The sequence below is a fragment of the Stegodyphus dumicola genome, chromosome 12 (assembly GCF_044657685.1).
Source record: "Stegodyphus dumicola isolate Sdum_Otavi_A_Nest chromosome 12, ASM4465768v1".
Lineage (NCBI taxonomy): Eukaryota > Metazoa > Arthropoda > Arachnida > Araneae > Eresidae > Stegodyphus > Stegodyphus dumicola.
This window is the reverse complement of record NC_140779.1, coordinates 96220864-96236682: the sequence shown is the minus strand read 5'-3', so window position 1 is coordinate 96236682 and position 15819 is coordinate 96220864. Positions and strand designations below refer to the sequence as shown.

The 15819-nt window shown below is 33.5% G+C and overlaps 1 protein-coding gene across 1 annotated transcript in view; it reads left to right on the top strand.

Moving 5' to 3' along the window:
- The first annotated feature begins 1412 nt into the window (after nucleotides 1-1412).
- Evi5 (ecotropic viral integration site 5) overlaps nucleotides 1413-15819 on the top strand; it is a 372412-nt gene continuing 358005 nt past the window's right edge. Inside the window, exon 1 of the mRNA XM_085806704.1 lies at nucleotides 1413-1708. The gene's annotated coding sequence lies outside the window, so the exon portion shown is untranslated. The remainder of the gene's footprint in view (nucleotides 1709-15819) is intronic.

Genomic DNA, 15819 nt, shown 5'->3' with positions numbered 1-15819 from the left:
ACCTGAAATAAACATAGACGGCTTAAAATCTTCCAATGCATTTCCACCCTCTCTTCATATCCCCCTTTTCACTTTTATTTATACATTATTTTGATCTTTAATTAAATTGTATTTCTTAAATTTCTGTTAGTTCTTATCATACTATATAAGGTGTCTTGGATAATGTTCGAGGATGAGCCTCACAGCGGCGTAGCTAGAGGGGGGCAAGGGGGGCATCTGTCCCCGGGCGCAGAATCCAAGGGGCGCCAAACTGATGTTATGACATTTTAGAATTAAATGTTTTGCATCCTTTGCAAGCAGTAGGGGGCGCGAAATCTTCAGTTGTCCCTGGGCGCTGAAAACCCTAGCTACGACTCTGGAGCCTCATTGGCAACATTTGACTCCTGTACCTGGGCGATAATTTATTAAGTTAACAGAAATAAATATCATGTCACGAACATATCACTTATTTCTTGTTGAAGAGGCAAATTAAAACCTTTTCAAATCTATAAGCTCGAAAGCAACTTTTTTAACTTGCGGCGGTGCCCACGAGCGGCTGAACGATAAAGTCGGTGAACACTGGGAGTTCGGTCAGAGGTTCGAATCCAGCGAACGGCCTGGCTGAATGGGCGTTTTCGTGGTTCCCCCCCCCCTGTGCAACATGCATACGAGAAAGTTTCCCTTAGAATTAATTAGCCTTTCGATCGATTAATGTTCGAACGGCAACACCCACAAAACACCAGAAATTTGCCCTGAGTTGTATTTCTTGTCCAAGCTTATTTGCAGATACAAATGGCTGGGTGATTTTCATCGGGCTCCGTAACGGAAACTGGGCAATATTTCTACGTATAATGCACTTATGAACTAGTTTCCATCATGAAAGAATTTTTTGTCCTAGACAGTCCTAAAATATTTTGCAATAATCAAGTAATCCGACTTAACCCAAGGCCAGCTAGATCTGCAGTAATCTAAATGAAATCTCCCTATTCAGCGAAAAAGACCTATTTATTATTTACATACAGTAAATGAGATTGCACACTAAATGACATAGAGATGATTTATTGAAAATTCCTGTATATCAATGTACTATGTTTAACAGATGCATTAAATATAAAATATTTAATCCATGCAAAATAATATGGCAAAAGTTTTGTATCATGAAAAGTTTGGATAATGGTTTTCTCCAATTATGATTTAAATTAATACCTTCTTTTCTACATAGATGGTAGCAATATCTATAAGTAACGGATATGCTGCCGATTTTGTAATATCTTTTAATGCCATTAGAAAATATTTTGGCCTAATATTTGGTGATCTAGTAGCCAGATACTACTAGATCACGTAACTGAATAAATTTCGTAAAAATCATTCGAATGAAGTGAAATGATCAGAGCAAACTCGCAGTCTGCAAATACATTTTCATTTGAACCGGTGTTTTGGTATGGTTGGGGTCAATGGAATATCGCTTGCTATGAAAGCAATTGTAGAAATCAATTTTAATTTTTAAACAATCGTTAAAATCTGAAATTAACATACACGTGCTGCAGTCTGAGTCTGTACTTTAAATTTAAATATATTTTCGCCTTTCACGCTATTGAGTTTTGGATAGTTTATTCATGTGTCAAAAATGTGACAGTTTATGTTTACATACCAAAATATGTGAAACTGTATTTTTCTGACTGTTTTAAATATAAACTGTGTTTTCTATTTCGAAATTATATAAAGTGAAGTAAGTAGCGTTTCAATTTGTGTTAGGCTTTCCATAATATTTCATTTAAAATATACTTTTAAGTATTTCAGCTATTAACAATAATTTTAAGCACAGAAGTTAAACACGATCGGGAACATGTCAAGGCTTATGAAAATGCTTAATTCTTTTCAAGATATAATTTTGGTTTTTCAATTTAATTTTTTTGTATTTAAAAGAAAAAATAAATTATTTGATTTTGTCAGTTATATGGACATATTTAACTGTGTTATTGATTTTTTACGTCTTTGGTCCGAAATATGGAAAGAAAATTATAAATAATTTTAAAAATCAGAAAAGGAGTAATGTTTTATGTAACAGAACTCTAAAGATTAATTTAGTTTTAATATTTCATAAATATTTTAAGTTTTGTTTATTGTGTATATATATTATTTATTTCCTCTCTCTTCTTTTGAAAATTTTATTCTTATCTTTAAAATAAAATGTAGAAATGCTTTTCTTAATTCGTTTTCTTTTACGTTATTTTAAATACGTAATACGAAAAGAAGTTTATTACAAGTGTGATTCAATAAAAGACCTAATTAGTAAAGTGTCAGCTTAAAAGAATCAAAAGATTGAAAGATACATTTTTTAACAATTTTCATACATTTTTTAACAATTTGTGTATTACAGCTTTATTTTTTATGAATTTTGATTACAAATATAATTTATCTTCTGTGAAATTAATTTAGTTATTTAATCTAAAGGAAGAAGTAATATATGTTTGTGTGTAAGTTTTAAAAGTATTTATCTGTATCCAGAGTGAAAAGCTTACTTTCTAAGCAGACTCTTTTATTTATGAATTTGATAAAAGTAAATACAGATATTCTCTTCTATTTGGGAGGATATTAAAAGCAATTTTTCAGACAATTAAAATAATTTTAATTTAATAATTGTTAAATTACTATTCTGCAATAATAATCAAGTTAAATTTCTGTGTTTAGAAAAGGTATAGCAATCTCTATAGATTTTTAATGAAAATTTATTAATTAAATATTTATAAATTGTTGTTTCATTATATTTCAAAATATATTAAGTAATTAAGCTCTGCATAAGAGATGCACATCAACTTGCACTTAAATTACTGGTAATATTTAATGGATATCTAACATTCAGGAATAAAATTAAAGGCTCATTTTAATTTCAAATAAATGTTGAATTCATTATGAGGAGTAAAGTCCAATCTACATGTATTGGTGGAAAATTATTCTGCTATCAACACAGATAGGTGAATGTACTTAAACTAATGCAAATGAAGATGCTAAAATTAATATCTGTGGTTAAAATAAAGATAACATAGAGGTTCTTTAACTGAATTTAATAATAAGCAAACTTTTTGAACTATTGGAAATTTTCATTTCCTCTGAAATTTCATTTTAAGATTTAATCAAATGCTGTTTGAAAAATCAAGTTCATTCAGTAATAATTTCCCAAATGTGTTAATTAGCTAATTATTATTGTTATTTTGTGTTAACAATCAGAATGCAATTATAATTGTTTTTTATGTATCTTTTATTACTCTTACTATTCATTTTATATGAAATCTTCTATGAGTATTGTCTGTTTATATTATGTTACTTACTTATTTTGCAGCTAACAATGTTTTGGTAAAAATAATTTTTAATGAATTTGCTAATTCTGAGTAATTTCACCTATAGTATATAATCTGGAATACATGATAATTATAAAGATAAATTATGGTACTCTTCTGTTATCAGGACAGTATTCAGAAATGTATGTATGCATCTGTGTATGTACATATACACATAGATGCACATACATACCTACATTTCTGAGTCTGATCTCGATAACAGAATAGTACCTAAATTATTACTGAAAATTCCATTTATTGAAAAAGTATCTACGGAGAGGTTAAAATTCTAGCTATGATTTCTAATAAATCTGTACATTCTTTTTTTTATATGTAACAATTTAATACTGTTTTATTGTAAAATTTGTAATTACTCTCTAACTAAAGGTTGTGAATTACTCCATTACTGAAGATTTATGTAGAAAAAATCTGAATTAATAAAATTAAATTCATTGATAAACAATTTTTCTTTTTTTATTCATTATCAAGAAATAATTAATTTTTTAGTTTCTTTTTGGATGTTTTAAATCTAATTTTACATTTAAAAAAAAAAAAAAAAAAAAAAAAACTGAGTAAGAGATATTTAGAAAAACATAGAAACTATGAATATATGTATTGAATTTACTAATTATAACATTATGTTTTAATAATAATAAAATGCATATGATGTAAATTGTCTGTGAAGCATAAAATAATGCTATAAATATGCAATTGATATGTATTTTAATATAATCATTCTTGAACTTTTCTGATTTTTAAAATTCTATTTTGTAAAGCATTCTAAAGTAGAAATTTTATATAGACCACAAGTTCTCAACCTTTTTTGTCCCATGCACCCCTTTCATCATTGCTAGTAGATCATTTTTCTCTCCATTCCCAAACTCAAAAAATAAGTAGTATGTACATTTACCTAGATTTAGATGATTTTTATAATTTGTTTTATAAATTAAAAAACAGAAAGTATAGAAAATGTTGATAAATACTAAAAGCAAAATAGAAGAAATACAATGACTTGAAGAATTTTTTTTTATGTTCATAAACTAAAACTAAATATTTAACAGCTGGATTAAAGAGTGACTGCACTCCCCCTTGAAACGATAAAATTCAGCCCCACAGGGAGGGGGGGAATTTACCCTTGTTGAGAACTTCTGATATATTAAATTAAAAAACATATATATAAAGAGGTATTAGTAATTCAATGATCATGCTTTTTAAATCCCTTATTGAGAATTTTTATTATTATAATACTAATGTATACTTTTAAATGTTGCATAAAATTGTGAATCAACATATAGGTAATATTATTGATCAAACAAAAAGAATTAGCGCAATGTTTGTAAATTTTACAGCCCTAGTGTTCAATGATTGAACTACGGAACCATCTTTCTCAGCTGCTAAATGCAAATGAGATAGGTAATATATTGAAACCAGTGCATTTGTACCAGTATATTTCAGATTCGCATGCGCTTCAATAATAACTGCACTTTTGCCTTTGATTATAAATGCACATTTGACTGTTTCATTACAAACACATGTTATGTTACATATGAAAACTACCATGTGGATTACAAACAGGAATGTGACAATTTTATGTGTAATATATCTAAAGTAGGGTGGGCCACTATAAAGTCTGCAACTCAAATTTACAAGTTGTTAAGCTTATTCAGAATTCGCTATTTTATGAAATTTGCAAAGAAAAAGAATGCAGTTCACATTTTCATTTTCTGATGTCTTAAACGTGATTTTAAATTTTATTTATTTATTTATTTTTTGTTGAATTAACTGGTTATGTTTGTACTAATAACTGCCATTAACCAATGTGTTAAAACAATTGGAATGCAAAATTAGTCAAAAATCAACTCAAAGTTTTGCCTAAATCTGTATTCCAATAGAATATTATTCTTATAGACAAATTATAAATTTCAAAGAAGACAGGCTTCTGCTGCCCCAAGGAATACAATAAATATTTTTATGAAAAACAAGAATCCCATTCTTGTCTTTCTCAAGTTAATACATTTTTTTAAAAATAAAACATAAATTTAAAGCTGACTTCTACCTGAATTTACATTTGATATTCTAGAATAAAAATTCTGTTTCATATTGACCCATAAAAGTTTAAATTTCTTTTTTGTAATTTTTTTATAATTTTTTAATTTTTGTTATTTTTTGGTAATTTTAATTTTTTATAATACTTTGTATACAAATTAATATTGCAGTTATTAGTTAAAATTTAATTAGCAGTAATGACAAATTTTGCAGACTTATAGATGGTTCTTTCAAGAAACAATAAATGAACTTGTAGAGACATTAGGTTATTTCGAAGCAGAAGACATGAAAAATGAGCAATGCCCTCATCGGGACTTGAACTTCCGACCTCTCGAATACGCGCCGAGTATGCTGATCATTACACCACCAAGGCATGTTAAGAAAGCGGGAGAAATACCTTATAAACTTTTCAAAATTCTGAAAAATTTGTTCTAGAACTGGATTTCTGAACTAGATCTTTAGTTTAGAACCCTATTATTTGTTAGAAGTCAAGGATTCCACAAGAAACTGAAATGGGGAAAAAAAAAAAAAAAAATCGCTTATAATCATTAGAAAAGTTGATGAACCTCTTTTGCCTTATCTTTTGTTTTTAAAATTTGAGGAAAAGATTAATTAAAAAAAAAAAAAAAAAAGGTTAATTAGTATTATCTCGCCCAAAATTTCTCTTTATTTTATTTTTGCTCTTTTGCCTTATCTTTTGTTTTTAAAATTTGAGGAAAAGATTAATTAAAAAAAAAAAAAAAAAAAAAGGTTAACTAGTATTATCTCGCCCAAAATTTCTCTTTATTTTATTTTTGCTGATTGAAATGGAATTTCAAGTGGGAATCTGAAGGGAAAATATGTAAGTCTACACCGATGGTAATTACATATTTTCTCGTCAACCATTTTCGGCAAACAAAAATTGTCACCAAACCGTTTGATGTAGCACCAATAATGGATAATCTGACGTCACAAGACACGAGATTTTCAACTCCGATTAATATTCGATAAGTAGTTTATCTGTTAATTATGTAAGTAAATAGACATGTTTTCCTTGTAAACTTCGTCTGGTACGATTGGAGCAAATCTGAGCTCATATTTAAGGTGTTTTTTTTTTTAAATATATTCTGTAACTGTTAATTATCTAAATAAAACACGATCTATTTCTTCAAACTATCGTTAAAATTATTGGCGCAAGTGTGACTAGATATTCGCCAATTTTCATAGGGGATTAAAAAATGCGATCTGATCTTACATATGGTTTACCTCATTAACATCTTTATTGGTAGAAATTTATGATGAAGTTTTCAAATCTTTAACGGCATAAAAAATCAAGTAGGCAATGCAAGGCAGGAATTAACTGAAATGTTCTTTCATTAAGCTATTTTTGTTTAGCTAGTTAATAAATTGCAGAAGAATAAATCCATTTTAAAACGTCACAAATTATCCTTAACAGTCACCACTGAAAGTATATTTACAACTTATTTATTAGTGTATCTCAAATTATATAAGGTCTGATGCACAGAGCTGCTGCGTAACTGCACCCAAGCATCTGACGTCGACTAGTGTTTACAGGTTTAAAAACCTGTAACAGCCATGCTAAAACTTTCATGAAGGCTAGTTTTGCCTTGAAAATAGCAATTTTTTGTAAAAGTACTGGCACCGTTATGGTTAGGCATTGCCATCCATGTAAGATTTTTGTAAGCTGTATTAATCAGAGTAACAAATTAACCTGAATGCAGACTACCTTCTGGTAAAATAAGTGCTCCAGTATAACAGAGTCAGCATGTTTTATGTCCTCATGGATTCTTCTATCTTTATTTTAAAAGTAACATTAATCTTATCTTATTCTCTCTTTCCCTCTCTCTCTCTCTCTGTGTGTGCGTGCATAAGATAAAAAGTATATATGTAAATAAAAATTATAACTTAAATTAGCAGTAGCTTCTTAATTCTTTATTTAAATTTGGGCTCCCCCCTCCTGTATTCTAAAAATAGTAATTGATTATAATAATTTTCTCTTGGCTGCATCCTTTCTGGATTAATCCATATCATGTGACTTTTATGTAACGTTTTGATGAAAACGATTTACATAAATCTTCAGCCAATAATAATTTTAGAGCTTTATTAAATATCCAACCAAATAGTATGGAAACCGAATCTAACTCTGAATTAAGATTTCGCTTTGAAAACATCGTACTTTTCTCCTGTTTTTCGGTCTAAGTAGACTGCTTCTTGCTGCTTCTCTTCTCACCGTAAAATTGTCTAAAATATAAACGTTATGCTCTGGAACAGGCAGAATTAGTGTGACAAGTTATCTGTAGTCGCAAAATGTTTAACTAAAATGAAAAAAAATATTGATAAATTTGCTATGACTGCAGCTCATTAAATCTGTGTAGAGTGTAAATTTTGCTGTTCATTATGGATATTCTGTGTGTCCTTCAACATCTATTATAATCGCAGTCGAAATTTCCAAATCATCCGATATATTGGGCCACTATTGTGAAGATTTCTACTATTTTAGAGAGCAATATTTGAACTGCAGAAAAAGTGTCGTAACTTTTATCATGAGGGCACTTTCGTGAAGTCGTCTCCGTCAGAGAAACCTGACAGTTTTCAAAGGAATACATTTGTAAACATATAAATTTTCACAAAGTGTTGAAAATATTCATCGAAATACTATAGTACTGGCACCGTTAAAGTTAGTTACATAGTTACTAGCACCGGTAAAACCGTAGTTACTAAAGTACCGGCACTATCGAAATACTATAGTACTGCCAGTATTTTTTTATACACAGTCTTACTATCTAACTTAAAGAATTTGCATTGCGCGTTGTACCATGTCTTAAAATGTGGTTGCAATTTTTTGATGAATAGTAGCTTTCATTTCCTCAAGTGTGGTTTGCTAAAGAAACGACTTCCATATTCTTCGTTGTTCAGATATCTTCTGACCACTTCTGTTTCATCGTTGAATGTGCGATCTAAAGTTTTCCTATCCACATTAATATCATACTCAGATTGGACACTTTTTCAAGGCGACTCACATTACAATGCGAATGAAATAGTCTCTGCGTTGTGTTTGCCCCTTTTAAAAAAAGACTGGGAAAAAAGCATGTTGTTGCACGTTGATCATGGCTATATAGCTTTTGAAATGGCGTGTTCCTAAAATGCCATTTGTGTATGCTATTGAACATCACTGGATATGTGACCTGTATACCACTGATGCAGAACTGGAGCCATTTTAAATTCCTATATATCGAATCGTATTTATTTGCACTTAAGGTTATAGAAAATTTCCTTTATGAGCACTGCTCTTGTATGATGGGCATAATGTCTAAAGTGAACTAATACAAAGAACATAATCGAGCTGTGTGATTAGTAAGGTGTTCGTTGTACTCAGGAATGTGTGATACACAAATTTATGGCATTATTCCTAAGGAATAAGTCCAAAGTAGGTAAATAATAAATTATTCTCTTTTTTTTTTAAAGGGCTTAAATAGATGCGTGATTATTTGAGTCTAATCTTTCGAATCCATCCTGTGAAGAGATCATCGTACTGTGCAGTGGTGTACCTCCTGTCAGAATGTTCTGCTGTCAGAAGATTTGGTTTGGTTTATTTAATTACGGCAATGCACACTAGGGCTATCTGCCGAAGGGGAGGGATGCCTTCGTGGAGGACTTTCTAAGGGGAATTGGCTCGTATACACGTTACACATGGGGAAAACCACGAAAACGCCCATGCAGCCAGCCTGTTCGCGGGATTCGAAACTCGGCCTGAACTACCAGTGTTCAGAGACTTTACCGCTCGGCCGCTGGTGAGCCAGAAGATTGGACTGTCATAAATAAGTTACTTTGACCCTACAGTCTAGTCTCATGTGTACAGTTTTTCCCCAGTATTTGTTGATTTGAAAGATACAGATGGATAGATTATACTGGACTTTTTTGTATAGCAGGAAATATATTTATACAAGAAGAACGTAATCATATTTTTCTTTTCTTTTCTTTTCTTTTTTTTTTTTTTAAACAGATTGAACATATTCGGCTGTGTACCCCTCGAACGGGCAATTTCTTCGCCTCTTGTATTTCGTTAAGACTTTATGACACTCAGAATGTATTTCAAGCTTTCCGTCTATGGAAAATTGAAAAGGTGTACTGACGATCTTTATGAAAAAGAGGCAATTTGTTTCATAAATATGTAGTTTGAATGCATGAGTTATTTATGACATATTCAGGACGTAGTCCGCGAAAGAATTTGTTCTATCAGTTGGAATTTATAGTACAGAAAACTAGATGAAAAGACGTTATTGTAACTGGATTGTTGTGTACTGGATCCTCCATTTGAATTATTTTAATCAAAAGATAAAAAAGCTGCAGTATTGATTCAGTTCTTTGGTCAGGATATAATTCAAGCATATAAAAGGTTAACCATAGAAGTGAGGTGGGGAATTCAGACTTGCAAGCAACTGAATTTCTCAAATTACTAATATTGTGCTTGTAATGTTGGTTTGACAAGGAGAACAATTAGTATTGCCAAGTGTTGGTCAAAATGTTCAAGAAAGGGAGACGTCGCTTTTGTGCCAGATGTTCTGCATATTCATGATGGAGATGTAAAGAAGAGAGCTAAACTTTTCCAGATAAATTTTCAGGATCATCTGGATGTCAATTGAATGGATGGACTCTGATTATGATTCGTCACTTATGCTACTTCAAAGTGAAGTAGCACAAGTGACGAATCAAGTGACTTCAAAGTGAAGTAGAGATCGTCGTTCCTGTGAAAACAGTTGATGAGAACTAAATCCCTGGAAATGATTAATAATCGAAGGCTTGTGCATCAGTTTCGGAAAGGAACAGTGTGATTGAGAGCATCATTGAGGTTCGATATAGTAGGTTCGACTGTAAATCCTTCGTATGTTATATTTGGTTTCGATTTGCACACAGTAAGAAATTTTAGTTCTAAATGGATAAATTCGTTAAAGGGAAAATTTGTCGTGATGACGCTGAGCTTACAGGATAGTTTTAAGAGTATCTCAACTAACTGTATTATATTCATTGTTCGTGTGGAATTACATAATGTTGTATGCACTCCTGTTAGGAACCGCCCCATACAGGTACAAGTAGGAGCTAGGCCAGCCTTTTGTACTACCTATAAGAGACTGAGCTATTGCTGTACTTAACTAACTGTTAAGTTTCTGCCTTAGTTTGGAATTTCGAGAAAGAACATTATAAAGTATTTTTCTCGCTTTCTTAGCATGCCTTCGTGGTGTCGTGGTCTACATGCTGGGTGTGTATTCCAGAGGTCCATGATTTGATTCCCTGCGAAGGCGTTGCGCATTTTTCATGTCTCCTGCTTTCAAAAAATACCTAATGTCCCTACAGTGGCGCCCGAACTAAAAGGATGGTGAATGGCGATTCTCCACACCCAGGATTTGGCGAATGGGTCCCCTAAAACCCCAGTCGCCCTTTAAAAGAGGGAGTATATAAGGTATTACTCCCGCCTTCTTAGCGTACCTTCGTGGTGTCGTGGTCTGCATACTGGGCGCGTGTTCCAGAGGTACGTGGTTCGATTCCCGGCTAAGGCGTTGCTCATTTTTCATGTCCCCTGCGCTTTTCAAAAAATACTTAATGTCTCTACAACATCTCGAAGGGAGGAGCGGTCTTAGGATTTTGTAGCCTCTTTTTACCCTACCACCAACCTCTTATTATATTATTAATAAGAGGTTATGAATAAGAGTATTTCTACACACTGTGTATTTTGAGTGCCACCTTGCCTCACAGATATTATACGCTAAATATATATTATATGCCTTCTCTAGAATTGGAATCTCTAGATATTATATGCCTTCTCTAGAATTGGAATCCAAGACTATCGGTACGGCAGCCAGTTTCACTAACAACTGGGCGGCCTTTCCACCGTGATATGATATGATATGATATGGCCTTTCCACCATATTAGGAAACGTTGAAACAAGTATAGGTTAAAACAAGGCCAGCACTTGTGCATCCAGCTAGGCATATTAGGTATCGATGCGCCCTGCTAACTGCTAAGTTTCCGCCTCGGATGGAATTCCGAAGGAGAACATTCCGGGATGCAGTTCGAAGGGCTGTTACCACTCTTTCTATACATTAACCTCTCAATAAGATTTTGGCTGTCTATGTTTTTTGAGTGACCCCTTGCTGCTTAGATACTGTACACATACAAACGTCCATGCTTTTTCTGGGATTCGAACCCTTCTGATTGTCCATCGATAAGGCAATCAGAGACACTAAAATTCATTCATTCTGAAGAAGTTTGGCATGAAGAAGCGTTAATGTGAAATGTGACTTGCCCTGATATGAACCTTGATATGAACTTCGCATTGATGTTTCATCCTTTCAAATAAAGTATCCAACCTTTAACCACCTATTTTTATGGTATTATGTGGTATTAAAACAATAAGCGATGGTCTATCTTCATTTAAAAAAAAGGGCTCAAACCTTTCCTGACAGATTTTGGTGTTTTAAACTTATGAGGTATATATTGCGCTTATCACATATATCGACGCATGAGACTAGAACAAGAGTTCTCAAATAGGAGGAAATTCTCCGTAGGGGGGATTTTACAGTTTCAGGGGGAAATAACGTTAGCATTTTTAACTATTGAATTTTAGTTTATGAATATAAAAATCTACACTGCTGGCCATTAAAACTGCAACACCACTGTTATATCACTGGAAAATTAGGGGGCTTTAATAAACTTTTAACCTTAACTTAAACTGACTAGTGGTGTCGGACCAAAAAATTCAAAAAATATATAATCATATGAACATTCATATATCATATCGAACAATCGTATAGTGATAGTACAAATTAAATTTTAGGTTCGCGTTGTGAGTAACCTATGCAAAAGGAAAATCAATAATCCAAATTCAATTAAAGCTCCATGTTTCTTAAAAGCCTACCGGCTCAACCAAATGGAGTGATATGACAGACCAAAGTAAGTTAACACACAAAATAAACAAGTGCAATTTAAATTCTAAATCAAACACCTTTATTAAATTCTTGAATAAAATAATACCAAATATAGGATAAACCGTTCAGTATTCCACCACATAATTTTGCTATGAAAATATCGCATCTGTCACACAAAATTTCAGCTTACAATAATTAAAACATTTAATTAATAATTAGCATTTTTTTCACAAATTAAGAAGATGTAACATATTTTAATTCTCCAACTAAATGGTTCTCATTAATTAGAAACTAACATTTTCTGACTCACAAACTCAGTAAGTGAAACAAATTTTAAACTTCCCAAAACTGGCCATCACTTGAAATAATAAATCACTTCTCAATTTTATTAACTGTAATATTTAATAAGTAATAACAATATAAACAGGTAGATAAATCATTATTAACTGTTCCACTATGCATGCAGGGCATTTGGGAATACTAAGAGAGAGAGAAATAATCTTAAATATTTCACTCACATATTTTTCGGAATACACAACCTTGAGGGGAGTGTCCAGTTTTCCTAGTTACGGAGGAACTCTATTACCTTGAGCCAACACTTTGATTACAGTTTAATTAACACTCTCGTGCTGAAGTCCATTCTGTACAAGAATATCTGGAAACGGGATGAAGTCCTTTTTTGTAAAACTAACCGCCAAATCAGGGAAAAGTTCGTTCTTCAGGAACATATTTCTGTTTGGAAGACCTAGGCGTCAGGAACCACAAGAGCCGGAAAGTAATAACTACACGTCGATCCGGAACTTCAGCGTAAGGCATATTCACTTCGGGAACATCAAATTTTCGAGTTCGAAAGAGATTATCCGGAGATTCGTGTAAAGAGGGAAAATCTGTTTTGAATTTTCTTTGTAGATTTGCTCTATACATCTTGCACTAAAGTAGTAATCAGCTCTCAGTATCTTTGCAACGCGCGCACATTTCTCCAGACATCTCGAGAGGAAAATTTTCCTTGCATCTCGCACAAAAACTTTTTAAACATTTCGCAGAAAAAAAAAACGTATTCTCTAGAGCAAAGAAAAACGCAACCCAAGCTTTCTTGCTCCGGCGCAAAGCCGACAGTAGGGCAAAACGCCCCTCGTTAGCGTTTTTTTTCTTTCATATCGCCGCTGCTCAAAATCATTCCATATCAGACTCCAAAGGAAAAACCATAACCGGAACCCGCTGGTACACGCCGCTCGCGAGAGCAAGATCCGCAAGGGGTCAAGCTCCCACTCTTTCCTCCTTTTCCTTTTAGTTCGAAAATTAGAATCAGAATGAATTCTAACAAGGTGTAAGCACCGAGGTAAACTCTCCTCTCCGCCCCCCGAAAATTTCTTTGGCTTACAAAACATCATAAAATTAAAATCACACCAATGCCAGAATTTTATTTTATATAAACTGAGAAAATTACACCCCCACAACGAATCAAAAACAAGAAAATCTGACAATGGAGTCCAAAAACATCTGTACACATAATGTGGGAAATAAAGTGGATCCCCCAACTAACAAGCCGAAACTAAACTTTACGAGAATCCAATTACCTAAGCTTACTGAAAGAAGCATTGCAAATACTATACAACAAAGCGAAAGGAAGACGATTTTCGTTACAAACGCCATTAGTAAAAAAGGCCAACAGCGAAGAAAGCGACAACAACGTAACTACTCTCACTATTAGGAAAAGGCCATAAACCAATAAACCAGGTGGCTCTTGCAAACGTTTCCTGTCTTTGTTACACTACAGTCTCAAGAACTACCAGCTAAATAAGGCTTTAACAATTTAAGAAAACTCTTTTTACCAGATTAAAATACACATGAGTACAAATAAAAATACTAGAATAATTATAACTTAAAACACATAATTAAAGCATAATTAAAATTCGCGATATGACACCACGAAGGAATGATCTGAAGAACGTCAAAATCACAAGAAATTAAGAAGAGGTTGAGATATGCAAATGATTAGTATTTCAGCACATTTAGACGATGCAGGAGGAAGAAGCATCTGAAGCATTGCCTAAACGAAACGTTGTGTAGCGGATTTCTCATTCAGAAAGCGCTTTGTAAGGTTGGAGTTTGCTCAAACTATCGTGTTATGCCTCGAATAAGAAGAGGAAATGCATGGCGACTATTACTTTGGCTTCTCTTGACAATGCAATATAGAGAGCGACGGCGCCTCTGGTGCACCGAACGACAAAGCTCGATGCAGAAGTGGCACAATCGTCTCGTCTTTCAGACGAGTCCCAATTCTGCGTGCAGTATTCTGATGGTCATATAAGTGTCTGTAGGATCCAAGGAGACGGCACGTCGCTTGCTTGCATTCGAACCGGCATAGTTTCTGCACTTTGATTTGGGCAGCCATTGGGTACACGACACGCACATCTTTAGTTCGGATTGATGGTAATTTGAACGCAGATCGGTACATTTCTGACATCTTACGCGCTGTGGTTGTGCCCTATCTTCGAAGTCTGCCAAACGCCATTTTCCTAGAAGATATTGAGAGATCACATTTCCACGTCGTGTTCTGGCCTTCCTCGATACACAAGGTATTCAATTACTGCCCTGACCGGCTCCAGATCTGTCATCCGTTGAAAACATCTGGTCGTGGGTTTCTAAGAGATTGTTTCGCCTTTCTCGGTCCAGCTGATACGGTTCATGAAGTTTGGTATAGACTTGAAGCAGCTTGGAATAAGTTGCCCGTATCTGTCATCCAAGCCCAGTTTGACTACATGCCTAACCGGGTAAGGGCCGTTTTAGCTGCCAGGGGTGGCAGCTGTTTCTACTCTGTAAACCCCCAAACTGTTTAAAAATTTAATCATTTTGTCTTCATGCCATACTGTTTACCTCCAATTAAATATCTTCTTTGTATTTGCTTTCCTTCATGATGTTGCAATTTTAACGGCCAGCAGTGTATTTTTATTCAAGTTGTGGTTTTATCAACATTCTGTATGCTTTTCCTCGTTCAATTTATAAAACAATTAAAAAATGATCGAAACAAATACGTATGTATTTTTCGAGTTTGGGAAAAAAGGGGAGGGAATGATCGTCTAGCAATGGCGAAAAGGGTGAGGAGGGAATGATTGTCTAGCAATGGCGAAAAGGGTTCATGGAGGAAAAAAGTTGCAACCACTGTGCTAGGAGAAACGTATCCGAGAAATTAGCTTTTCCTGCTATTGAAAGGTTCCTAGCTGAAACAAGTTTCACTAGAACCGATGTCCCGGCTAGCTACGCGAGACATTTTTCAGTCGAGATGAAAATGTTTTGTTTAAAACTGTGTCCCTCATAGCTTTTCCCCAAAGAACTGGTGTTCGCATAAGTAAATCAATCAGACATCTCGAAAATGAAAATTTGTGGAAATGTTTCTTTCGATGCGTTATTGAGGGTAAGCAGTAAATGTGAGACCGGTTTAAGATCCACTATGTTGCCACTCTGAATTCTCTTTTTTCGTTGCTAGATCACAGTGGGAAAGCCATGTTTCATAGCCTGTCACTCCCCGTAA